This window comes from Xyrauchen texanus, chromosome 28 (assembly GCF_025860055.1).
Source record: "Xyrauchen texanus isolate HMW12.3.18 chromosome 28, RBS_HiC_50CHRs, whole genome shotgun sequence".
Classification (NCBI taxonomy): Eukaryota; Metazoa; Chordata; class Actinopteri; order Cypriniformes; family Catostomidae; genus Xyrauchen; species Xyrauchen texanus.
The window spans coordinates 8,364,517-8,378,782 of NC_068303.1; the positions used below are offsets into that span (position 1 = coordinate 8,364,517).

General features: G+C 35.1%; 1 pseudogene; it reads right to left on the minus strand.

The window, feature by feature from the left end:
• Positions 1-14,266, minus strand: part of LOC127622451 (protein broad-minded-like) — a 53,234-nt pseudogene that overhangs the window by 34,618 nt on the left and 4,350 nt on the right.

The following is a 14,266-nucleotide window of genomic DNA, read 5'->3' on the forward strand; positions in this document are numbered from 1 at the left end:
TATTATGTGGATGTCATAAGATTGTGGGTTTATTTGAGTGTAATCCATATTCTGAATATATTGTGTGAGTGAATAAAGATTTCATGTGAGCTTAAGTATGGTGAAGATATCAGTTTTCTGAGTTCACATATATTTGGCATGCAGAACATTTGAGTACATTTAAATGGTTTCAGTTTCTGTATTATATAGTGATTTTCTTTATATTGTGATGTATGTACATAATCAAAGGGACATTGTAAGAGACAATATTCTGAGAATATCTTTATTGTTTTTTGCAGTTTCACACAAAAGACAAGAAAAAAGATAAAGGAAAATGGATTTCAGTAAAGGTTTACTTCCAGTCCTGTGTATGCCTTTTCCTGGGTCTCGTGTTTAGCTCACTGCTAAAGCTTGTACCGTAAACACAGGCTGAGAGCAGAAGAGTTACAAAAGTTAGGCAACAATGACATAACAATTACTAGTCATATCAGCTAATATCAAATGGTGGAAATATAATTATAACTATTATATTATAACTATTATAAGCTATTATAACTTAGAAAGCAGGCAAATAGACTGGTAATAGCAGGCTAATAAATGGTTTAGAGATTGGCATTGTTACCAGATCAAAAGTTCTGTCATGAACCTACACAAAGGTCTAGGCTAAGCCCTGAATATCCACTGAACCTAGAATCGTCCCTCAGTGTTAAAGCAAAAAACATGATACATTTTATTAACGTTGTCTAAGTCTTGAATTTATGTTGGTACACAGCACAGCATTGTTTCCCCCCTTTTCCTTGTCAGTGCTGTTTGTAATGGCGAGCCTTCAAAGCGCTGTAATGTAGAACAATTTGGGTATAATTTTGAATGGGTTGAATACGTTTTGTGATCTGCACCGCAGTATTGAGGGAAGCCTGGTAGAATCGAGCATGTGATTAGCTTTGCACTATGCTATATCTGAAGCATTTTCCTGTGTTAAAGAGCACCAATTATGGTTGTTCAAGCATTAACCTTCATGTAGTGTGTTATATAGCTGTTTGTGAATGTAAAAACTTCTGCAAAGTTTCAAAAAACAAAGTGTATGACAAATGGAATTATTGACTCCCAAAAGAAAGAACAGATTCTGAACACCTGATACGAGTCGTTAGTAATTCCAGACTTACTTCCTGTACAAACCTACGTAATTTGGTAAAAACAAAAAACATTTGCTGCTCACGAACAGCTTTGACCTGCTCTCAAACACTACACTAAGTGGTAGACCAATCACAACAGACTGGGACATCTGACCAATCAGAGCAGAGTAGGCTCTCAGAAAGGAGGAGTTTAGAATTAATCCTTTAGAATGGATCATTGAATGAGTCGTTTTTGACACTGGGGAAAAAAAAGGTAATGCTGCAATTTAAATTAAGAGAATTTTTTTACAAATGTTGACCTTGAATGAATGTAAATCTATTGTATGAGACCTTTAAAACAAAACTAAGGAAGTTTAAAAACCATAATAGGTGCTCTTTAAAATACTTAATGCAGAGACAACTATAAGTACTGTAAGCCATTCATAGGTCAATCAATTACGTTTGGTGTCGCTAATGTCTCAGAAATTACATTCTTCGGCTTTAATTTGCTCTGGCGGCCCAGCATTCACAGAATTTTCAATGTAGGAAAAACCCTGCAGAGAATGCAGGGGAAACCCTTCAGCAGGTTGTCTAACAGCGTCTCCTCCCAGGCCACCCTGAAGAATCAGGAGCTAATTAGTTCTCATTTTCTTCATTCATCCTCACAAAACAGCAGTGGCAGGCCATGCTCAATTTTAGCATAGAAACAGACAGCTTGAGCAGGAACCGAAGAAGACAGGAAACATGATGAAGAGATACTCATGCGCTCTGCAGCTCCTGAGAGGCCAAAGTTGGGGGAGCTCCAGGAACAGGGGTGGGAATTCTCTACAACAGTGAGCTGGTCTGCGGGGAAGACACTTCACTGTCAGGGTGGATTCCTGCATGGCATTCAAACTCCACAGTTAAATAATGAGACAAGACATTATATGCCATGTTGATTCCCTTACCCAGCTCAAACTTGCCCCATCAAGTCAGGGGAATCCTGAGGGTTTCATTACCCACCGTGAAGCATTTCATGGTAGGTAATGAAAACACGACTGTTTTTGTATTCAACAAACCCTCTTCACACAGCCTAGAGAATGGATGTTCAGTGGTTCTTCAAACTTTAATATTGTTTTGCTCAGGGATCAGACAGCTGCTGTCCAGAATAAGCTAAAAATTGTATTTGATTTTAAAAGGAATTTGATGGGTTCAATACAAGTTAAGCTCAACAGAAAGCATTTGTGGGCTAATGTTGATTACCACATAATTAATTCCCTCCTTTTACTAAAAAAAAAAGTCACACAAAAATGCTCACTGTTTTAAAAGTATAGTCACAAGATGTAAACAATATGCATGTTAACATGATCCAAGTGTATTGCAATCGCTTACTAACCTTTTATGTGTAAAGTTATATCCCATTTTACAACTTCATTGCCATGATTACATAACACCCTAAACTCCTGTAATCCCGGAAAACCAACGATTTAATTTTTTTTACAGCCCATATAATACAATTTTAACAGAATAATTAATGAAAGTATTTTCATAAATTTTAAGCTTCAAATCTCTTCCTCTAAACCCTCCAAATATTGGACCCACTCACTTTCATTTTAAGTGCCTCACTATAACCTCGATTTTTGCTTTTATTTTAAATAAAAGGTGGGAAAAGACTAAATGTATTTTTGTGGTAATCCAAATTATGCCCAAATGCTGTCAAGAGCTTAAACCACTGACTTGAAAACCAAACGATGATCTAACGGACCACGTTACTACATAACCAGCCCACAAACAAACACAAATAAAGAACACTTACTAATGCTGTACATCCCAAGAAACCTCAGAAAAACAGCTGTTTTAAAAATTTATTAACTACTCTCTTTTCCTCGCATTCCAATTCCTGCATGTACGTTCAATTCAGACGTGATCATCTATATGCCCTATTCCCTTCAAAGACAAATACTCAGTGAGAGCTTCAGAGGGCTGAAAGGAGATAACTGTCATTTGGATATAAGTTTTTGAGTGATTCCTATTGGAAATTCTGTTTGGAACCACCGTACATGGATTGTGGTCATCAGCGCAGGTAAGAACACAGCTATGTGTGCTGATCAGATGTAGGGGGACGGTGCATTCTTGTTCTAGAAAGCATTTGTTTGGACAAAATTTCTCAGCAGCTATGTGACGTCATGATTTTGGCTAGGTCTGTTTAGCCGGAAAAGAGAGACTGCATATTTTAAATGCATATATCTGGTAGCTATATGGATTAGACCTGCACAATGTTCAGAAATAATTTTGGACCATTCTTCCTTACAAAGCAGCTTCAGCTCAGCCATATTCTTAGGATGTCTGCTGTAAACGGCTCTCTTGAGGTAATTTCACAGCATCTCTATTGGGTTAAGGTCTGGTCTCTGACTGGGCCACTCCAAAAGGTAGATTTTTTTTTTTAAGCCATTCTGTAGTGGATTTACTTCGATGTTTTGGGCCATTGTACTGCTGCATCACTCAACTTCTACTGAGCTTCAGCACACATTAACCTGTAGGATACCTTGATAAACTTGAGAATTAATTTTTACCTCGATGATGCCAAGTGATACAGGCCCCGAAGCAGCAAAACAACCAGAAATCATGATGCTCCCTCCACCGTACTTCACCATTGCGGTGCCCTTTTTACACCATATGTAGTTCTGCTTGTTCTTCCCAAACAATTAAACCAAAGATTCATCAGTCCACAAAACATTTGCCTAGTAGCATTGTGGAGTAAAACGGTGGTCTTTGGCAAACTTCAGGCACACAGCAATGTATTTGTTGGAAAGCAGCAGCTTCCTTTGTGGTTTCCTGCCTTGGACACTATGGCTGTTTAATGTTTTCTATAGAGAAGACTCATGAACAGAGAAATTAACCAGTTCCAATGATTAGGTCAAGTCTTTAGCTGTCATTCTAAGGTTCTTTTTCAACTCATTGTGCATTCTGTGGTGTGCCCTTTGAGTCATCTTGGCTGGACGGCCACTTCTAGGGAGAGTAGCCACAGTACTAAATCATCTCCATTTATAGAAAATTTGTCTAACTGTGGACACGATAACTTCAAGATAACTTTGTAACCCTTTCCATGCAAATCAACAATGCTTGATTGTAGGTCTTCTGAAGTCTCTTTTTTGCGATCATGGTTCACGTCAGCAGATGCTTCTTGTGAATAAAATGTTTGAGTGCTTTTTATAAGTCAAAGTAGCTCTAACCCACACATTCAATCTTATTTCATTTATTGGATGCCAGGTGACAACTCCTGATTCTAATTAGCCTTTTTGTCGTCTTTTAGCCTAAAGATGCATTTTTCCAATTTGTTTAATTGGATGTGTCCAATATAGACATGAAAGATAATAATAGCTTGTGTGTTGTTAGTTTAAGCTCATTGTGCTTTGTCTATACTTGTGACTTTAATGAAGATGAGATCACATTTTATGAAAAACAGCTAATTCCAAAGGGTTCACATACTTATTCTTGCCATTATAGATTACCTTAATGCAAACAGATATGGACTAAAAGCAGCAAAATGTTCATTTTTATGAACAAGGGCTTTGTTGCAAGTACCTACAGGTCATAATAAAAATAACCCTTCTGGAGTTAAGGAACGAGTTTAGTGGCATTTAATCTATGAAATGTAGGCCAGAACAGTTCAATGTCAATATGGGGCAGGGATAGGTCAGATGTCTAGATAAAAATTAATCAAACAATTCAGAAGATGATATGTTTTCCAGTCAGTGAGTAATAAAATAAAGATGTTTTTTTTTTTTTTGTGAAAATACAAAAACAGCAATGGCTCACTATGATACATTTCTAAGGAAAAAAACATTACAACATCAAGGGTTGGTGATACACCACACAAGTTGTTTTTATCTATGGGTTAAAGGATTACTATTATTAAATTAAACAAAAATCTGCACTAATAACTTAACTCATCCAACCACAGAAATTCCCATATTTCCCATAGCAAACATTTACAAGTTAAAGTTCAGGCTGTCTTGTTGTAATTAATATGATGACTAGGAGAAAACCCAAAAATTATGCTTTCAACTTAAGAGGTTTAATAAATGTAACCCAATAACTTAAATAAAATACAGCCAAAAAACAGGGATGCTGTAGCCTAGGGTCTACAGATCTGGGCTGGTTACTGAAAGGTTGTAGGTTCGGGCACCATTGTCCCTTTGTGCAAGGCATTTACCCACATGGGAAGCATCCTGGTAATTAGATTACTGTACATCATTTTGAATAAAAGCAACAGCTAAATGGTAAATTGGTGTTTAGTGTACTCTTTACTGGCCCTAGTTTGCATAAAAGTCTCCTTTCTCCAAGCTTTAGCAATGTACTCGTGCAAGCTGTACGGCCAGAGAACCTGCAGCCCCTTGCAGGTGTTGTACATCTGGCGACAGACAAAGATGAATGCCCCGCTTACAGCAGGAGAAATCTCCAGCTCAGATAACACATGCAGCTCTTTAGCCAGAGTCCTCTGGGTAAACTGCACAATCACATGTGCTACTGAAATACTGAGGAAGGAATACCAGATTATATTAGGGCTACATTATTACAATTACATACCATGATATATACTGTACCCAGGGTTGGTATACTGGAATACATGTAACAGAATAATGTATTTAAATTGCAAAATATAAGTAACTGTATTCCACTACAGTTACGATTTAAATAATTGGTAATTATAATACATTTACATTCAAAAATAATTTGGATTACTGAAGAGATTACTTTGCATTTTATTGTCATTTGTTTCATTTGATATTTAGTCCTTTCAGATGGAAAACATTTATACATATAAATTATGCGATCCAAAGTGCATTTGAACAGCGGTGAAACACTTTCTTATGATGTTTGTTTCTTATGATTCATATGAGCAGACAGAGAAGTACGTTTAAGGTAAGTTTGGAGCACAAGAAATAGAAATGATCCTTGTGTTAATTGTCAGCTTTACACTAAGCTAAAATGCTATTTCTAGCCATTTTACATGCACATGTTACCAGACACGATCGTATTTTTTTAGCAAGAAAATTCACGTTGGATCATAATTTCTTTTTTCTAGTAAGACCTTTGATATTAGGGCAAAAATCGTATTCTTGTTAATAATGTTTTTATTGTTTTCCTGTAAACAAAATCTAAAAATCATTAAAACAACATCAATTTGGTTTATCTTGTTTTATAAACAACAATGCATAAGATATTTAGGTTTTTCAGAGAATGTTTTTTTAACATGTGTATTTTGTCTTACTGTACTGGCAGAGTTTTTATAGTCAAAACAAGTGAAAAAAATCTACCAGCGCTGAAGAAAGATCCAAAGTATTTCGAATACGTTACTGACCTTGAGTAATCTAACGGAATATGTTACAAATTACATTTTACAGCATGTATTCTGTAATCTGTAGTGGAATACATTTCAAAAGTAACCATCCCAACCCTGGCTGTACGTCTTTTCTATTCCATAATTGTATTTCCATTGGTTTTAATTTCTTACACCGAGTACATTGTAGAGCAGAGGAGGGCGGGGCCGGGCTGGACAACACACGCCCGGTCCCCAATCAGTCTGATGGGAGAGAGAAAATTACAGGCACCTGTTCTGTGTGTTTATGTTTGTGTGTTTTAAGTTTATTTCTTCATTAAACTATTATTTATACTGTCAAGCCGGTTCTCGCCGCCTCCTTTCCATTGAACTGCTTTACATACATCTATTATATTATGTTCTAGTCTAATGTTAAAGTATTTACATTGATTTCTGTTTATTTCACAGCGTACATCTATTCTATTCTATTGTTAAGGCATTTTCCTTTTTGAAGCCTTTATTGTGGTCACACATTATATATACATTTTTCTTTTTGCATATATACAGTGAAATTATTTTTTTCACATATCCCAGCTAAGCTGGGGTCAGAGTGCAAGGTCAGCCATGATACGGCGCCCCTGGAGTAGGTAGGGTCAAGGGCCCAACAGTGGCATCTTGGCGTGCTGGGGCATGAACCCCCGACCTTCCAGTCAGTAACGCAGAACTTTAACCGCTGAGTGGCTCCTTTCACAGAGTACACCTATTATATTCTATTCTATTCTATTAGAATGTTAAGGTATTTCCCTTGATTTTCATTTTTTCAAAGAGTACAGCTATTTTATTCTATTCTGTTCTATTATGGTATTTCCCTTGGTTTTAATTTCTTTTACAGAGTACATGCACTCTATTTTTCTTTTCTATTCTAATGCTAAGGTATTCCCTTGGTTTTTGTTTATCACAGAGTTCATCTATTCTATTCTATTTCTATTGTTAAGTTATTCCCTTTTTTCTTTTACAGAGTATACGTATCTATTCTATTATATTGTTAAAATATTCCCATTGGTTTCGGTTTCATTCGCAGAGTACATCTATTCTATTTTATTCTATTCTAATGTTAAAACATTCCCCTTACTTTTTGCTCCATTCAAAAAGTACAAACAGTACTGTGCAAAGTTTTAGGCACTTAAGATATTTCACAAAAACACTTGTCTTAAGATGGTTATTTATATCTTCAGCTTTAGTGTGTCAATAGGAAAAATAAATTTTAGACTCCCAAACATTACCTTTGCAAATAGAAAATATTAGAATAGAACAGGGCACTCTGCAAGAGATTGCATTGCCATCCCCACAGAGCCCCCCCACTGAACATCGAGTCAGTCTGGGATTACATAAAGAGACAGAAGCAACTGAGATATCCTAAACAGATAGAAGAACTGTGAGTTCTCCAAGAAGCTTGGAACATCATATCTGCCAACAACCAAGAAAAACTGTGTCCAGGTGTACCTAGGAGAATTGGGGCTGTTTTAAAGGCAAAGTTGGTCACACCAAATATTGACTTAGCTTTTTTTATGTTTACTGGACTTTGTATGACATTAACTGATAAATGAAAACTATTCATGACATTATTTTTGAAAACATCCTCACTATACATAATTTTTCACAAGTATCTAAAACTTTTGCACAGTACTGTATATTACATTAGTTTCTATTCTATTACAATGTCAAGGTATTTCCCTTGATTTTAATTTAATTCCCAGAGTACATCTATTTTGTTTTATTCTATTCTGTTCTATTATATTGTATTGTAAGGTATATACATTGGTTTCTGTTTATTTCACAGAGTACATCTATTCTATTATATTCTATTGTTAAAGTATTCCCTTAGTTTTTGTTTCTTTCACAGAGTACATCTATTCTATTCTATTGTTAAGGTATTCCCCTTGGTTTTCAATTCACTGAAGACACAAATGTCACTAAGTAATGACAGGTTATTTTCTTCTCATAAGACACTCATCATCTCATTATAAGAGTATAATGTGTATAATGAGCATAATGATAATATACTGTATATGCCACAATTGGAGACTACCTCAGTACAGCACTTGAAGCAAGAAGAAATAATGAATGTAACCTCAGAGTAAAATTAGATTTACTTACATTTCACCCTCGGTCGAGATGAGATTTCTGTCATAAAGTAGGAGTAATAAACCTCGTTCAGAGTTAGCGATTCCAGGATGTCTGCAATGTGAGTCAGGGCACTTTCTAGGGAATTTAATTGGGGCTGCGACAAAAGACAAATTGAAATGCTTGGGGTGAACACAATAATGCATATGCATAATAAAAGAAAGAAGCAGATGAATTCTCTGATTAGACATTCTAAGGGTATATTGCGTTTTAGAATTTAAATAAACTACTTTCTCCAGTAGTAACTGTAAATATATTCTTCTTATTCTGTTTACGACTCAATCCCTCTCTTATATGTACTTATATGTTTGTTTTTCTAAATTCCAACTTTGTCTTTGTAGTGAAACAAAATGTCATTAATGTATCAGTTGGTCTGGGTTATTTTACATAAGAAAAGCATATTTCGCTTCAGGGTCATTTTATGAAAACAAGATGTTCCTTGCTCTTTTAAAATAAAAGGATTTGATGTACAATCCTCTAACATTCACAATGCAAAACTCCCTCCCCAGTCTACCCAGACAGTTTATCGAAACTGAACAGCAAAAAAACAGGTAATTCAGAAATCGTCATGGCATAAATGTGTGATCAACATAATGGTCCCTTTAATGAAGCAGCAATCATATTTCATAATCATGTCTAGACACTTCCACATAATGCATGGTCTTGTGGGAGTGATTGTAGTGCTGACTAGCTTTCCTTTCAGCAGGGTGATAATGGGAGCCAGCAAAGTCTCTATAACAGGGATTTGGTAGAGGCACTCCAGAGCACACTCAGTTTCGGTCACAGAGAGTCATCAACTCCATCACACGATTGTGGGGGACAGGCAGGGTTTCTGGATTTTCGAAGGAATTAAATTTAAAACTTTAAGGCCAAATAAAATAAAACATTTTAGACCACTTTTGCAATAATAATAATAATAATAATAATAATAATAATAATAATAATAATAAAAAACACACATTAAATAATTAATTAGCTGGTAAATACAAAACCACTACTTGGATGTCGCTGGATATGTTTTTTTTATGTTTTAATGTGCATTTATGCGTTTTCTTTTTTCTTTTTAAAGTATATGCAACATTACAACTATAAATGAATTCATTAAGAATGCATGTAGCCTAAAGTATGTAGCCTATATTGGGACCCCTCTCTTTAGTCTTTCCAGGGAGACGTGATGCGATAGACCAATTTGTTTACAAAGTTGTAAATTTACAGTGAATATGATTAAATATTTGTTATTTACTATTTTAATTATAGTAATTGTAGCACGAAGAATGTTTGTATTTATGATGGTTATGTGTCATACTTACGTTTAATCATATAATCTGTCAAATCTAACCCAACAGTCAGTGGTCTTTCTGCCACCACTTACTCTGCATGCGCTGACATTTTTGTAAAAAGAAAATACACAACGAAGCTGTGAGAGATAGAGTTACCATCTCTTCAATGGCTACATGGTATAAAGCTGTAAAAACTCCTAGATCACATCTGATTTTCCACAACTCATGTTGTCTGGACTTTTTGTCTACTGAGTGTCCTTGAAAATATATTTTAAAATATGTTTTGTCTGCGGAATGATCCAAAAACACTTTAAACTGCAATAGAGCCCATTGAAGAGACTGTACAACTATCCCTCACAGCCTTGTTTCATTCTGGTCAAAAATTAAATATGTATATATTTTTTCTTGGCAGATACCTTTAACAAATACTTTAACAGGTAGTTAAAGGGCAGTTCATTTAAAAAGGACATTTCTGTCATCACCGCTCACCCTTGAGTCTGCATGAATTTTACTCTGCCATGGAACAAAAAAGTTTCATTCACTGTCGCTGCATCTTTTTGTCATTCAATGGAAGTAAATGGTGACTGAAACTCCCTAATATCTCCTTTTGATATCCACTGAAATACGAAAGTCATACTGGTTTGCAAAAGCATGAAGGAAAGTGATGGCAATTTTTATTTGTGTGTGAAATATCTCAAGTAGAAGTGGCCATTTAAAGTTGACAATATGTATTGAACATTTTAACAGATTAAATTATTTATTTATGATGTATATTGAAAACAGATTATATACTAAATATTAAATATAGCTAATATATTTTCATATTATGTATATTATTAATATTATAATTATATTATTATTATTGTTTTGTAATTTATAAAAAAAAAAAAAAAATTGACTGTTTCATATGGTAGAGAAAATACCTGTATATGTTAGATGGAGCTCTAGAGAGATGGAGATGAGAGATGTAACATGTGTAAATCTGCAGCGGAAAAGTTCTGTTAGCTTTAGAATTCTTAAATAATTCTAAAATAAGCTAGCGCCACTACTTGAAAGATGTCAAAAAACCATGCCAACCTCGAGCGCATGCAAATTGCAACTTTGACAGCTTTGTTGATTATAAGCAGTATAATCTCTCGCTTACAGAGATGCAGAATAACGGCATTTGCATTTCGGATTAAGGGGTTTATGAATGTTAATACAAGTGTAACATAGTACGTTCAGAAAAAATGTGTGTCCTTGCGCGCACTCGCGCTAAACTCGAGCATTAACTGCTAATTGCTGGAAGCACAAAAGAGAGAAAGTGAGTGAGAGAGAGAGATGATGATTTTGACTCTTCAGATTTTGCAGTTTTAAGGTATTTTTTGTCCTATTCACACCCCAAAATGTAAGACCTCAGCAAACAAAATTTAAGACTTCTTGTAATTTAAGATATTTAAGAGTTTTTATGGACCTGCGGGTGCCCTGGAGAGAGTCTAAAGAAAACTCACACATACAAACACCGACATACACAGCTGTGTGATAACTCGTTTCAACACTTATTGGTTGAGTTCCTTCATGGTTACTAGAGAGCTTGGTTAATCAATTATTTACAATGCAGCACAAAAGGTTCAGTGAGGACAAACCAAGAGGAAATTTGTCTGAGACAGTCAAGAAACAAGAATTCCTTTGTTAAGAAACTAGGAATGTTAATCTATTGAACATCCTAAAAGGTACATTATAAAATTATTAATTCATCAAATTAATCTCAATAAATCACATAGAACATTTACCATGAAAAGCCCTAAAATAAAAAAGATATGTTTAGACATTAGATTATTGTGGCGGGCGAGTAAATAATTGAAAATACACCTACAAAAAAATGGCATTGGAAGTCAGTATACTGATTTTTTCCATATTACTGAACATAAGCAATTTGGGTGGCACCAAATGCTAAAAACAGCTGAGAAAAGTGATGTCCTTTGGAATTCACGCAGGATCTAAAAAGGTTAAACTGACAGTCCTACCAAACAAAATATAACTCTTTAAAAAAATGTTACTTGCCTCAATACTTAAATAATCGTTCTAATTAAAACTTCGATCCACAAAACTATATTACCACTGCTACAACCAAATACTGTATATAAACATTCATTTTTTTTCTTTGGTCAAAATAAAAATTTGTAAAACTAAGAATATTTGTAATTTATTTTCCCAAGGAAGTAAGTCTATTTGATATACCAGAGAAAACCATAAAAAGGATCTTTATTCTGATCCTGATAAAAATAATTGCTAATATCACTGTGAGAAGGAAAACATGGCACACCCATATTGGCATTTTACGAACATCTAGATAATGACGGTCATAAAAATTACACAGACTGCCCGTATATTTTAAGTTGCACTCACAGACAGACTTTAAATTTATATTCGAAATGTAACGGGCGTGCTCTTATGACACACAAGTATGTGTTATCTAACCACAGGATGGTTTTGGGTGTTGGTACATGATGTTGATAAGTCACCAATAGGTCAGTCAAGATTGCCGGATCTGAAACAGACGACAGATTACACATGTAGAACGGCTTCGGATATATCGTTTTGTGAGTCAGACTTGCTTTTCTCAAACGTCAAGCTGGGTTTGTTTCCTCCCATCTACACTTACCTATCTGTTTCTTCACTTTAATGGGGAAACTTTTCCTTCCATTAGTGTACATCACAAGTCTCCCGAGCACGTACACCGAATAAACGAAATAAACAAACTCCAACTGTTTAGAACTGTAGAGAGTTCACTGAGCAGGGCCTGAGGGGCAAAACACAAGGAGATCTCATTCTCTGAACATTCTATAAATGAATTTAATCATTTGTATTCATCCTCCATTTCTAAATTAGCACTGAAATCTAAATGTGAAGTGAGTGCAGATAGGTAGCATATTTAAACGCATTTAAGAGACGGAAATATTTTTGTGGCTATTTTGAGATTTTGCCAATCTTGTGAGGAATATGTCTAGGTCAAAAGAATGACTTTAATGACTCCCAAAAGGTATGAAATGTGACCTGGACATATTTTCATGAGAACCTATTTAGATTTAAAAAAAATTTAAGATAAGATAACTTGATTCTACTGTATTATGATGTCTGAAAATAATAAGCGACTGTTCTGTGGAAGCAACAAAAATCACTGTATTCTGACCTTCAGCACAGAGTCTAGATAAGCATCTTTTGAAACAAGCTGACGTGTTAAGAATGTTTTACACTTGTGGGTAGTTCAAAAGTCCAGTAGTATTTCCAAACAGAAGATAACACGATAAGTCAATAGTGTGCAAATGTTTGGGTTGTTTTCTTCATGTGGGTCTTCCAACTGAAAAACAGAACAGGCTTCTGGGAAAGCTCTTCATTGTAAGCCCGCAAAACCCTTGGAATTATCTACTTGGAGTGATAATCTAACTAGTTGACCATGAGAGGAAAGTCTGTAACAGCATGCAGAGCAAAACATGTGCCAAGATGCCAGATAAAGTTTGATAGTAGATGTGCACATTTTGGGCAAAAGGTCAGCCGTACCAATCTGCTGATGTTCTAGGCTGTGGATAATTTCCAAGGTTCCCTCTTTTACAGAATCACAGGAATAAATTTAATAAAAATAAAACAATCTAGGAAAAAGTATTAATGAAATTCAAAATTAATCACTTGGGGTCACTTGGAAAAGTTTGTTTATTTTACCCATTTAATTTGAATCAGCCAATGAATACTGACTATGTTCAGAATAGCATACTATCATACTACTCTTACTACTGCAGTACTCAGTATGTACACTATGCACAGTATGTGACTTTTCTGTATGCATAGAATACCCAGATAACCAACTACATTTCCCAAAATGTGCAGCATACACCACATTTTAAACGCGCTTAACTTGACCTTCAATTTCCAGTGTGACAAATTAGTATGAATATTAAAATAAATTAATATTAATATCAGACGTGACAACTTCTTTTTATTAATTATCTGATTAGGCTGCCAAGAATGAAGACGTCACCTAGAGGAAATTGGAATAAAATGCTAAATCAATTTTTATGTGTGAAAACCATTTTTATGTATGAAATGATAACTGGATGCCACTTGCTGAATTAAACACGCTCGTATGGTGATGTGGCAATGCGTGACAAATGTAATGAGAGCATGTGACAAAAATGTAGCATACTACTTTGAAATGTTTACTGTTGCATAATGTGTACTGTTACACAAACCATTTTAAACAAAATAATAGGCTGTATTCTTTATACACTAGGCAGTAGGCAGTAAGCTGTATGCTTGTTTTCCATAAATGACATAACCATTCTTACTAGACCTTAGAATTAATGTTAGGGGTTAGGCATTAGCGTTCAGAAATATGGATGCAACATGGTACAACTCACCAAAGACAACGGTTG